The following is a 14621-nucleotide window of genomic DNA, read 5'->3' as shown; positions in this document are numbered from 1 at the left end:
CCCTTATTTTTGCATGCATTATCAACTAGTCATCCCACATTTCCCCATCATACTTTCAATGTTTACTACTAGGCCCTTTCTAGTGAAATTCACATTTATAACTCTAAATCGAAACATCAAAAATGTCACACATGAATTAACACATATTATAGGCATCAAAATAAATTATAAATTATTTTTATGCCTCAGTTTTGTGGTCCCGAAACCACATCCCGACTAGGGTCAATTTTGGGATGTCACACTTTTCCCTTAGTATTTTCGGCCAAGAAGATGAGAAAGGATGAACAAATTTTTCTTTTCTTTCTTTAGGACATTCGGCCAAGCCTATGGAGAGGAATGAACACTTTTTTTTTTTCCATACTCTTATTTTATCATTTCTAACATCATCCATTAGTAAAACATGTTGGGAACATGTTTCCCCTTGCCCATAATTTGTCATGGCCAGCCATCCACCTTAGGGAATGGGATAATTGACATGCAACTCCATTTATTTCACTTCATGCATTATTAGGCCACTTAAAAATACACCTATCACATTTTCAAGTCCTAGCACATGGGTCCTTTCTTATAAATTTGCACCTAATTAATAAAAATTGAGACACGAAATATTTACGCATACCAATTCCACATACAATAAGCACGGAATATAACACTTAATTATTCTTGTGACTCGGTTTCGTGGTCCCGAAACCACTCTCCGACTAGGGTCACATTAGGGGTGTCACAATTCTTTTTCTTTTGATTCACTCGTTTCTTTTGTTTCAAATTTTTTTCCACTCTTTTTTCTTGTTCACATTCTTTTTCTCTCTCAAACTCTTTTTATTCTCTTTTTCAATCTCATTTTCTTTTTCATTTTCTTTTTGTTTTTCAAAGGCTTTTTCAAAGGCTTCTTCAAGTTCTCTCAAGATTCGCTCATTTTCTCTCTTACTTGCCTTTTGCCTCTCTTTTCTTTTTATTTCGTTTTCGTTTTCTTCTTTTGCTTTTTCTTTTCTTTTCTTTGTTTTCTCTTTACAAGAATGTACGAAAGAATCATGAGAATACAAATCTCGTTCGAAAGATGAAGAACTATTTGCATATGATTCACAATCAAAACTTCGTGAAGAATACTCCTTGAATGATTTCTTTGAAGATATACTAGGAGTATGTCTTTCTCTCTGAACGCTATCTTGGAACGAATCAAAATCATAATCGACTTCTCGTCTTCTCGAATTTCTTGATGAAAAGGACTTTCGATCGAAGTCACTTCTCGAATTCGTTGCTGAATACGAGTTATAGTATGAATCTCTTTGTCTCGAAGTAGATGGTGAAAAGGAATCACGATTGGAACTTTTTTTCAGGTAGTAGTCGGGGGTATATCTTTGTGGGGTTCTTGGTTCCGTTTTACGACTTGAAGAAAATCAATCACTTTGGTCTCGTTTAGTCGCCATTCTTCGCATTTCTTGAACCAAGTATTGGTATTCTGATTCGGTGAACTCTTCGCGTGACATGATTTTTGTTGCTAAAAAGAAAACGTTAGACCACAAAACAAAATAAAAAAAATTTAAGTACCTCACCACAAACCTCACAATTTCGCTCAAAAAGAAGAAAGAAAAAAAAAGGTGTCACTCCTGCTCGTGTTTACACTCGTTTGGCTTTTACCTCCACTTGAATGATCTCACTCGCTCATGCCTTTTTTTGCTCCTTTCTCCTCTTATAACCTTGTAACAGACTTAGTATGATTTGATTTCTAGTATTGTGGATCGGTTTCAAATGGTTTTACAAAGGATAGCAAATGAGGGGTTACGGGTTGGCTGAAAGAAAAGGAAATTGGGTAAAAAAGTGTGGCGTGGATAAGATTAGAATAGAAGATGAATCGGGAACGATATCAAACCAAGGGCTTTGACATTCGAACAACAATCGAATTGCATTAAACACCTTTTTTTTAGATTTTTTTTGAATTTTTTTTGAATTTTTTTTAACTTGTATAACTTTTTTTTTGTACTATATCAACAAACAAAATACAATAGAAACACTTTTGTACACGATTTTTTTTTCAGCTGCGTTAACAGTAACAAACTAATCAAAATGGGAAAACTTCGGTATATGAAATTTTTTTCTCTCTATATATATATATATTTTTTCCAGATCTACTTACTTGCGTACACTAGGACTAGCTCAGGAATGATTTCGTCGCACGAAATCCTCGTTTTAGTAGCTCTAATACCAAATGATACGAACTGCCTCGAGGAGAGTCGAGTTGTATGCTGAGTTGCCTGATCGTCTACGAGAAAGTATCGTTCAATTCACTTTTGAAATGAAGTTGATGGGAAAATAGGACGAAAGCTATGTATAATGGTTCTATGATGGTTTATGGATAAGAATAATATGTATAGGTTCGGTTAAATTGGAAGGGAAAGTGAAAGAAGTTAATAGATGATGGATATGGAAGAAAAGGGTTCTTAAAAGCAAGCACGAACTAATATTAAAAAATATCGACCCAAATGCTTATAGGCTTTCAAGGTGGAGGATGAAGGTGATAAACCTCGACCCACTACTTAGCAAAGTAGGAACCTCGGTATAAGGGTGAACGAAATAGGGTTGACGCTACTACTAGGTAGATAAGTCAACAAAGTCTCAAACAAAGTTTAGAGAAGAAAATTCTCACAAGATTAAATTCAATAAAAATTTGGCAAAAAGTCCTTTTACATGGAAATTGAACAAGTATTTATAGGCCTAAAGTCTAGGTAGCCGAATGGCCTTTCATACTTACACATCAATTAAAAGAAAATTCTAGAAAAATAACTCTTAATGTGCATAACTAGATTCGGCTTTGGGAATGGTGGATAAATGCATCTTCATGCTTAAGAAAACTCAAAGTGAATGCATGATGTCCAATGGTCACTTGTAGGTTCGGCCAACCTTGTTAAATGAAGCAATGTTTGGCCAAGAAGTATGAATTAATTGTGGACACTCCAAGGGCCATCATGGGTGTGAAAACCGAATGTTGAAGAGTCTTCTAGTATGAACAAGGTGAACCGAATAGTCTTGCCATGTGAACATAGGTGTGAACGAATTAAGGAGAGTCATGGGGAAGCTAATCGGCCAAGCTATCTTCATGCATGCATGGCTATATTCGGCTAACTCCTTTAATTCATATTGTTTCACCATGAGTGGCTTAATTAAATGAGGCTTCATGAAGGGTCAAACTTGGTGTGAACAAGGAGCTTGAGTAGACTCTTGTGTGTGAATGTCCAACTGAATGGTCATCATGGTGTGAACACAAGGTGTGAACACATGATCAATACATGAACCGTCCAATGCATGTGTGAGTGTCCTTTGGCCGAATGATCACCTTGAAGAATGAAGAGATAGCACACCATACATGAATGGAAACATTCATGAACCTTGAAGACATTGAATATGATCATACATGCACTTAACCGAACATGCACCTAAGAGATTCAAGTCCCCCAACCGTCCATGCACCTTTCAAAATTCATGCTTGCTTTTAATCTCCTTACATGCATGTGCCGTCCAAAGGGATGTACTTACATGAAATAAACAAATCATTAAGACATCTCATGAACACTCTTAAATTTGGCATGATGTGAACACATTAATGTCATGCATTAATTCGGCTAAAATGTGAACATAATTAAAATATGTTATGACTATGACATATTAAAAACAAATATTAATATAATACAAGTTTAATGCTTAAATAAATATGTGCAAATTTTATTTAATGCATTAAAGACAAAACCGAGTTAAACTAAAATGAGCTAATCTTTAGCTCGTGAGCTAAAGTTGAGCTGGGATTAAACTCCTAAGCTGAAGTTGAGCTAAGGTTTAGCTCGTGAGCTGAATATGGGTTAGGAGTGAGCTCGGTTTAGCTCAGGCAAGTTGGATTGAGCTCGAATAAGCTGGATTTGAGCTGGACGGAGCTTATGGAGTTGGAAACGAGCTGGGATCAGCTTGCCAACATGTCAATGCTCGGCTTGATAGACTTGTTCGATGAAATTCGCGGGGCGTGCTCGTATGATCGACCTAAAATCATAGGTACGTCACTATCCTCATCCATGTCTAGAACAACAAAATCAACTGGGAAAATGAATTTATCAATTTTGGCAAATACGTCTTCAACAATACCCTTAGGAATTCTAATGGTTCTATCAGCTAATTGAATTCTCATCCTAGTTTGTTTGGGTATCCTAAGACCTATTTGCTTAAACATTTTGTAGGGCATGACATTAATACTCGCACCTAAATCAGCTAAACCATTATTAATGTTTAACTACCAATTAAACAAGGAATAGTAAAACTTCCTGGATCTTTCAACTTATTGGGTAGTGTATTTTGCATGACAGCTGAGCAAACTGCATTTAGCTTCACATGCGACGAATCATCTAACTTTCACTTGTTTGCTAAAAGCTCTTTTAAAAATTTTACAGAATTTGGCATCTGCGAAAGAGCTTCAATAAATGGTAAGTTGATATGTAACATTTTCAAAAGTTTAAGAAATTTACCAAATTGTTCGTTAGTGTGGTCTTTCTTTGTCATATTTAGATATGGCACACGAGGTTTATACTCTTTACCTACCGGTTTTTGTTCACTGTGGCTCACCTTAACCTTACCTTGACTTACCACACTTTCTTGCCTTAGTTCTAGTTTTGGTTCTGTAATTGCATGAAGCTGCTCTCTTGGGTTAGTTTCGGTGTTGCTAGGCAAGCTACCTTGTGGTCTTTCTAAAATCAGCTTAGCAAGTTGACCTATTTGATTCTCGAGCCTTTGAATCGACGCTTGTTGATTTTTAAGTGTTGTTTTGGTGTTTTAAAAGCGGGTTTCTAACATCGAAATAAACTTTGTTAGCATCTCCTCAAGGTTCGGCTTTTTCTCTGACTGGTATGGTTGTTGTTAAAAGCCTGGAGGGGGTTGTGGTGTTTGATATCCTTGACTACCCTAAGAAAAATTGGGATGGTTCCTCCAACCTACATTATAAGTGTTACTATAGGGATTATTCTGAGGTCTAGAATTATTACCCATATAGTGGACTTGTTCGTTCTCTGTGTTAGGGCTGTAGGATAGGTATTTTGGATTGTTCATCCCTCCTCCATTTGTATCGTACTGCATCACCGGATGGATGTACCTACGTAGAACCATATAAACCATCAATCTTTTTATTCAAAAGTTCTATCTAATTTGACAACATGGTGACTGTATCTATGTTAAAAAAATGGTTGCTTTCATTGACTTCATTCTCATGACTTGCCACTGATAATTATTCAATGACATCTCCTCTATAAACTCGTAAGCCACTTCATGTGTTTTATTGTTAAAAGTACCACAGGCGACTGCATCGACCAATTGACTAGTCGAGAGGTTCAAACGATTGTAAAAAGTTTGAACTTCTGACCATAGAAGTAACCCATGGTGAGGGCACCTTCTCATAAGTCCTTATACCTTTCTCATGCATCATATAGAATCTCTAAATCCATTTGCACGAAGGAAGAGATATCATTCCTCAACTTAGCTTTCTTAGCCAATGGGAAATACTTCAATAAGAACTTTTCGGTCATTTGCTTCCATGTAGTGATAGAACCTCATGGTAGGGAGTTCAACCATTGTTTAGTCTTATTTATCAATGAGAAGGGAAACAACTGTAGCGGAATGGCATCATTAGAGATGCCATTTATCTTAAAAGACTTGATAAATTCCAAAAAGTTAGCCAAATGAGTATTTGGATCTTCATCTTGCAAACCATCGAACTAAACAAATTGTTGGATCATCTGAATTGTGTTCGGCTTCAGTTCGAAGTTATTTGCAGTAATAGTAGGTCTCACAATACTCAATTCAACCCCAGTTAAATTGGGCTTGGCATAATCTTACATAGTACGAGGAGTAGGATTTGCGGCGACCACAGGAGGTAGTTGATTATTCTAATTTTTAGCCATCTCCTTAGTAATATTAATGATGTCCTCTTGCTCTTCCACTATACTTTGTCAATTTTACCTTGCTTCTCTATGGTTTCTATGAGCTGTACTTTCGATCTCACTGTCGAATACTAAAGGTCCTGACAGGTTTCTTCTAGTCATATACTAAAGGAACATGCCAAAAAAAAAGAAGAAAAGTTTGAAAACAAAAATAAAATGCAATAAAATAAAAAATGGCTAAAGTAATAAAAATCCATGTTACTAATATTTTAGTCCCCGGCAACGGTGCCAAAAACTTGATGAGTTACTAAAATAACTAAACTCACGACAAAGGCAATCGCACTTATCGAATAGTAGTATAGCTATGGTGAGTCAAGAATATCATATCCACAAGGACTAAAAGTACTAGTAATTACTATCTTTTTATTATCTAGCCTATAAATTAAGCGGATGTTTTTAATCTAAAATTAACTAAACTAATTAAGAGCGCGTGTAACACCCCATACCCGAGACCGTTACCGGAGTCGGACAGGAGGGATTCACAGACTAAATTCACTTATTTTCACAGTCCATTTTAAAAATTTCCAGACAGCTGACTAACTGCGTCACTGTCACCTTAAAAATCATATCTTGAGTTCCAAAACTCAAAAATCAGTTTCGTAATTTTTCCCTAAAACTAAACTCATATATCCATCAACAAATTTTTTTCTAGAATTTTTGATCAAGCCAATTAGTACATTTTATTAGTTAAAGTCTCCCCTGTTACAGGGTTCGACTACCCTGACCTTCCTGCATTTCGACTTAGATAACTCCTTATACAGGGCTTAAATACTTATGCCATTTGTTTCTAATGAAACTAGACTCAAAAAGGAATCTATACATATATGGAATGACTTCTAATTATCTCTGGTTAATTTATAATGAATTTCCAAAATCAGATCAGGGGATCCAGAAATCGCTCTGGCCCTGTCCCATGAAAACTTGAATATCTCATAAAATACGACTCATATGACCGTTTCGTTTCTTCCATATGTAAGTAGATTCATCCAGGTTAGATTACATAATTTATTCACTATTTAATTCCATTTCTACTATTTTTAGTGATTTTTCAAATTCACACCACTGCTGCTGTCAGCATCTGCCTTTAAGGTAGACTTTACCTATTACACAGTTTCCATGATTCAACTAACCCTTTTACATATATAGCACAAAGTATGATCGTGATTAACCATTCCAATGGCTAATCATTGCCAAGCATATCCACACCTCTCAATAACCATATACATACAAAATGATTATAACATTATGCTCAAAAATATATATAAGCCATTTTCGCATGGCTATCCAAATTTATACAAAACCGAAGGGTACATGACCCACAACAAAAAGAGTAGTCCTATACATGCCATTTCAAAGTTCAACCAAAAGTGTACCAAAAAGGGGGTTCGATAGTGTGGACGACTTCGACTTCAACAATCCCGAGTCCGATAGCTGACGAACCAAAATCTATAAAACAAAGATTCAAAGAAACGGAGTAAGCATTTAATGCTTAGTAAGTTTTGAGCCATAAAATTTGACACAACTAAAGTGTAACATTCATATGGCTAAACGGATAATTTCATATGCACAAATTCACAATATCATACTTACTTCACATTACCAACCCTTATATTCATGCACAAAAGATCGACTTAGCCAAAGGCCGGTAGCTCATTTATCGACTGAGCGAATACTATTTGTAAGGGATCAACTAATTCAATGCATATACGAAACATACCTCATCACTGGGATTTTACGAGCGTATTAATTGAAACTATTACAGCAAGGTCGCTCACTCCCAAGCCAAGTACCTTCGGGATTTAACCGGATATAGCTACTCGCTCGAATACCTTTGGGACATAGCCCGGATATAGTAACTCGCACAAATGCCTTCGGGACTTAGCCCGGAACTAGTCACTAGCGCAAAATGCCTTCGGGACTTAGCCCGGTTATCATCCAAATATTCATGCACATATCAATAAATCATGACACATCTATATTTCATTTTCATAATTAGAGTTCAAACACAAGTCACGATTAAGCAATCCCATTTTCGGCTCACTAGCCACATACAAACAAAGATGGTTTACTTTGCTTTATGACACGATCTCTATGCACATACGGCTACCGTCATACGTATAGACTAATTAACTCAACATATAATTCAAGTAGAATCATCATATCACCGTATATTTGTTATGCTCATACGTCATGACTTAATCAAATCGTAAACTAAGTCTCGTTACTCGAAAACTTACTTCGGATGTTGTCGAACGATTTCGATGGCTATTCGACCACTTTTTCCTTCCCTTTATCGGATTTAGTTTCCCTTTGCTCTTGAGCTTAATTTAACAAATAAATTGATTTAATCACTTGAACATCAAGAAGAGAAACTCAAGGTACTTAACCCATATATACATTAGACATTAGAGTCGCATGTGTATGAAATCATGAATCAAACTCAACATATTAGCCCACGCTCTCTTTTAGCCGCTTATCTAAGCCAAGATAAAAGCATCAATATGCTTGCCTCTAACCAAATACATGCAACACCAATCCATCTCATGTGGCCGAATATGCAAGTCTATGTTGAGGCCAATTATATACTTAATACCACATATAAATGGCATACATTTTACTAACTAATGCATTATATATTATAACTCAATACGCATCCATCGTTTACTCCATAACTGAAACACCATCATATATAAATATATACCTTGAGATAATATATATGTCATACCAATACATCATGTGCAAATATATATATGTGCAAGAGCGAATCACAAAGTTGATTATAATCACCTCATATATTTTCATCATATACCGAATGCACAAGTACATTATAATAACTTCCAACTCAATTCATGTTACAAATTTATACTTCACAAGAACAAATCATTAACCAAATATAAACATATATCCAAAACACAAATCTTACCTACCATGTAATAAGCATACCAAACTAAACTCTTTCTATGTTCGAATATAATCTAATATCATTTAATACCAAATCATGTATATTTTATTTTTACATGAACCATAGCGAATCATTTTAACCATGAGTAACATAACAAACATAAATCATACTTATGGACCTAAGGTAGAACCAAGAAAGGAACTCATAAATATCAAGATGTAAGCAACTACCATTGTTCATCTAGATTTAGCATGAAACACAACCATCACCCTTATTAATCTCTATAGCCGAAAACCTTACTTATTCCAAAATCACAATTTCAACATGGGTTACCAACAATAACTTGATATCTCACTCAATATCAACTAGGATTTCAAGAACTAGTATCAACTTCCTTACCTTAATATTGACCTAAGATGACCGATTGCTTCACTCCTTTCTTCCTCCTTTCAATTCGCTAAGAATAATCAAAGAACACAACTTGTTTTCATCACCGAATGCTCTTGTTCTCTTTTTTTTTCTTTAGAATCGGCTAGGAAGAAACATGGATGATGATCTCTTTTTTCTTTCATCATCCTACTAACCATTATTATTTTATCATTTCTAACATAAACCATTAGCACAACATGTTTTATGACATGTTTTGCCCATCACCTTTGTCATGGCGGCCACTAGTAATTAAATGGGGAAATTGACATGCAAGTCCACCCTTTGATTACATGCACTAATAGATCCTTATAGATTAACCTATCACATTTCAAAAGTGTCACACATAAGTCCTATTGACTAAATTCACATGCAATTTACTAAATCGAAGCTTAAAACTTTCACACATTCATAATCACATATTTTAGACAATAAATATCATATTCAAATAATTTGGTGACTCGGTTTAGCGGTCCCGAAACTGCTTTCTGACTAGGGTCACTTTAGGGCTGTCACAACTCTCCCCCACTTAAGAAATTTTCGTCCCCGAAAATCATACCGGTAAATAGGTTTGGGTATCGCTCTTTCATAGAGTTCTCGGGTTCCCAAGTAGCTTCTTCTATCCCGTGTTTGAGCCATAACACTTTTACTAAAGGAACCTTTTTGTTTCGTAACTCTTTCACTTCACGAGCTAGGATACAAATCGGCTCTTCTTCATAACTCATGTCGGATTGAATTTCAACCTCTGATGGATTAATTACGTGTGACGGATCAGATCTATAACGTCGAAGCATCGAAACATGAAAGACGTCGTGACTCTTTTCAAGTTCAGGGGGCAAAATCAATCTATACGCAACTGGACCAACTCGTTCGGAGATTTCGTACGGCCCAATAAATCTCGGACTCAACTTGCCCTTACGGCCAAATTTGAGTATCTTTTTCCAAGGCAAAACTTTAAGAAACACTTTATCTCCCACCTAATATTCAATGTCTTTTCGTTTCAAATCCGCATACGATTTCTGATGATCTGTGGCTGCCTTCAGACTTTCACGGATTACTTTTACTTTCTGTTCAGCATCTTTAATCAAATCAACTCCGAAAATTTTACTTTCACCGAGCTCGGTCCAAAACAATGGTGTACGGCATTTACGACCGTACAAAGCCTCGTAAGGTGCCATCTTAATACTTGATTGAAAACTATTGTTGTAAGCGAATTCAATCAAAGGTAAATACCGCTCCCATGAGCCATTAAACTCGAGGATGCAACATCTCAACATATCCTCAAGTATCTGAATTATCCGCTCAGATTGACCATCGGTTTGTAGATGAAAAGCGGTGCTAAAATGCAGCTTGGTACCCAAAGCTTCTTGCAATTTCTTCCAAAATTGCGAGGTGAATCTCAGATCTCTATCCGACACAATAGAAATCAGTACCCCGTGTAATCTCACAATCTGAGAAACATACAATTCAGCTAGTTTATCCAATGAAAAATCCGTACGTACGGGGATAAAATGAGCCGACTTAGTTAATCTATCAACAACAACCCAAATCGCATCTTTCTTACTTGTCTACAATGGCAACCCAGACACAAAATCCATCGTGATTCTATCCCATTTCCATTCAGGTATCATGATCGGCTGAAGTAAACCCGTAGGCACTTGATGTTTCGCCTTCACTTGCTAACATATTAAACACTTCGAAACAAAATTGGAAATGTCTTGTTTCATACCATGCCACCAAAACTGACGTCTCAGATCATTGTACATTTTCGTACTCCCCGGGTGAATTGACATTCGGCTACAATGAGCTTCGTTCAGAATCATCGAAATGAGTTATGAATTTCTTGGAACACACAACCGACTTCTGAACCTCAAACAATCATCATCATCAATTTGAAACTCCGATTTCATATTCGGAACACATTCAGCCCGTTTTGCAACCAATTCATCATCGACTTTCTGAGCTTCACGAATTTGATGAATCAACAATGGTTTGGCCTTTAATTCTACCACTAACACATTGTCGGATAGAATAGACAAGTGTACATTCATCGCTCGTAAAGCAAACAGTGATTTACGACTTAAGGCATCCGCAACCACATTAGCCTTTCCTAGGTGATAGTCAATGACAAGCTCATAATCTTTTAACAACTCGAGCCAACGTCTTTGTCGTAGATTTAAGTCTCTTTGAGTCATCAAATATTTGAGACTTTTGTGATCTGAAAATACATGGCACTTCTCACCAAATAAGTAATGTCGCCATATTTTCAAAGCGAATACGATGGCAGCTAATTTGAGATCATGGGTCGGATAATTTTTCTCATGTGGTTTTAATTGTCTCGAAGCATAGGCCACAACTCGACCTTCTTGCATCAATACGCAACCCAACCCAAGTAGGGAGGCATCACTATAAATGACAAACTCTTTGCCTGATTCGGGTTGCACTAGAATTGGGGCTTCAGTCAAATAAGTTTTCAGTTGATCAAAACTTTTCTGACATTTTTCCGTCTATTCGAACTTAACATCTTTTTGAAGTAGCTTCATCATTGGTGTGGCTATCATCGAGAAACCTTTTACAAACCGTCGGTAGTAATTGGCAAGTCCCAAAAAGCTCCGAACCTCAGTAATATTTCTTAGAGGCTTCCAGTTAAGTATGGCTGAAATTTTGCTCGAATCAACTCGAATACCCGATACGGATACCACATGGCCCAAGAAGCTCACCTCTCTTAACCAGAACTCACACTTTCTAACCTTTGCATATAACTGCTTATCTCGTAAAATTTGCAACATTAATCTCAGGTGCTCGGCATGTTCGGTCTCATCTCTTGAATAGACCAAGATGTCATCAATAAACACAACTACGAACCGGTCCAAATATCGTCAAGATCCGATTCATCAAATCCATAAATACCGTAGGGCATTAGTAAGCCCAAAGCGGCATCACTAAGAACTCGTAGTGGGCGTATCTCGATTAAAGCAGTTTTGGGTATATCCGAATCTCGAATTCAGAATGGTAATAACCCGATCTCAAATCTATCTTTGAAAACACTGAGGCTCCCTTTAGTTGATCAAACAAATCGTCAATACGTGGCATCGGATATTTATTCTTTATTGTCACCTTATTCGGTGACGGTAGTCGATGCACAACCTCATGGTTCCATCCTTCTTTTTCACAAACAATCTTGGTGCACCCCAAGGTGAGAAACTTGGTCGAGCAAAACCTCTATCCGTCAATTCTTGCAACCGAGCTTTCAACTCTTTTAACTCGGTTGGTGCCATACGATCACGGAGCTATCGAAATCGGCGTAGTCCGGTACAAGCTCAATACCAAACTCTACCTCCGAGCGGTGGTAAACCCGGTAATTCCTCGGAAAAACATCCGGTATTCACAAACCACCGCATGATTCGGGTTTCTTTTCTAACTCTTTGTCATCAAGTACATACGCAAGGTATGCTTCGCACCCCTTTCTTACATATTTCTAGGCCAACATTGATGATATTACAGCTGGCAACCCCTTTAAGTCCGTAGTCTCAACTCGGATTATCTCGTTATTTGCGCACCTCAAATCAATAGTCTTGCTTTTGCAATTCACAACCGCATCATGCACGGTCAACCAATCTAAACCGAGGATAACATCAAATTCATCAAACGGCAAAAGCATCAAGTCCGCCGGAAAACCAGGAACCTCGAATTACTAGGGACATTTCTTACACACTTTGTCGACAAGCACGTAACGACCCAAGGGATTTGACACCCGAATTACGAACTCGATGAGACTCAATAGGTAAAGTCTTCTTGGATGCTAAGGTTTCACATATATAAGAATGAGTAGAACCAGGGTCAATCAAAGCAATCACATTAGTATCAAAGAGAGTAAAAGTACCGGTAATAACATCTGGCAAGGAAGCATCCTCGCATGCGCGTATAGCATAAGCCCTAGTAGGATCACGAGCCTCAGATCTGGTCGTAGCATCTCTAGATCCTCTCTGACCACCACTAGCATTGCCCGTATTTCTAGATGGTCTACCTCGAGTAGTGGTAGCACCCGGTTTCCCACTCTGATTTACATTCTGTTCAGACAACCTCAGGCAATCTTTAATGAAGTGTTCAACTAATCCGCACTTGTAACAGGAGCGGTCATGAAATCTACAACTCCCCGAATGCCATTTACCACAATCATCGGCACTCCGATTCGTCTCGACGGTCATTTCCAACATCGGCGATCGAAGGACGCGTGTGCTCACAAAGGGTCGATCGCGATCTCGTCTAGAAAAACCAAGTGTCCTAGACCGCCTAAGTCATCTCTAAATTTCTTCGATGGTGTTGAAAGGGCTTTCTGAAGATCTCTTCTGAAACTCCTTTGCTCCCACATCGGCTTTCCTTTTCTCCTTATTGAGCTCCTCGGCTTTGCAAGCTCGCTCGACAAGTACCACAAATTCTCGGTTCTAAAATGCCAACATACAGACTTTATATCATCATTCAGTCCATCTTGAAACGTTTACATCACGACCTACGAAGAAATGCATTCTCAGCGTCTGGCTAAGCCTCACAAATTTTCGTTTATAGTCGAATCGACATGGAACCTTGTTTGAGTTCAAGAAATTCCTTCCATTTTGATCCATGAATCTCGATGATATACTTTTTCCAAACTCGATTTGGAAAAACTCCCAAGTTACTTGCTCTTTGGGCTGTGAAGTCAACGTATTCCACCAATAGTAGGCGTAATCACGTAGCAAGGAGATAGTACACTTTAGGCACTCATTGGGTGTGCAAGATAGCTCATCGAGTACGAATAGTGTTGTCCAACCAAAATTCAGCTTGCTCGGCATCATCATTGTCGGTAGCTTTAAATTCAGTAGCCGTGTTTTCGATTTCATCAGCTGGGGCTTATTTGACCTTATTTGGTCGATTCTCGGAGGTATTGTAGGTGAGGTGGTATTATTCGGGAATGGAGGCGTGGAAGCACCAGTATTAGTCCGAATGTATTGGTTGAACCAATCATTCATCACGCTATAAAAGCTTGTCTAGCTTCATCATTCGGATTACTAGCAATAGGTTGAGAGTCTGCCGTATTTGTCCCTTTGTGCGGAGCAAGCGCTACACTCTCAAGATCATCACTACCGCTTCGGTCGGGATCGGGATCCATTACTATAAGTAAACACATTTGCAAATGTCAGAAATCACCACACTATCAAATAATCACATAATGGCATGTATAGCTAGACCCAAACGTATTACGGTAGTCCTAGAATCGACTAAACCGTAGATCTGATACCAATTTAATTGTAACACCCCATACCCGAGACCGTTACCGGAGTCGGACA

General features: G+C 37.6%; 1 non-coding gene across 1 annotated transcript; it reads left to right on the top strand.

Moving 5' to 3' along the window:
* The first annotated feature begins 5401 nt into the window (after positions 1-5401).
* On the top strand, positions 5402-5507 carry LOC128281209 (small nucleolar RNA R71). The gene has a single exon (XR_008271422.1). It is a non-coding gene; the product is annotated as a small nucleolar RNA R71 (small nucleolar RNA).
* The last annotated feature ends 9114 nt before the right edge of the window (positions 5508-14621 follow it).

This window comes from Gossypium arboreum, chromosome 9, assembly GCF_025698485.1.
Source record: "Gossypium arboreum isolate Shixiya-1 chromosome 9, ASM2569848v2, whole genome shotgun sequence".
Taxonomy (NCBI): Eukaryota; Viridiplantae; Streptophyta; class Magnoliopsida; order Malvales; family Malvaceae; genus Gossypium; species Gossypium arboreum.
The sequence above is the reverse complement of the archived record's forward strand: the minus strand, read 5'-3'. Positions and strand labels throughout refer to the sequence as shown.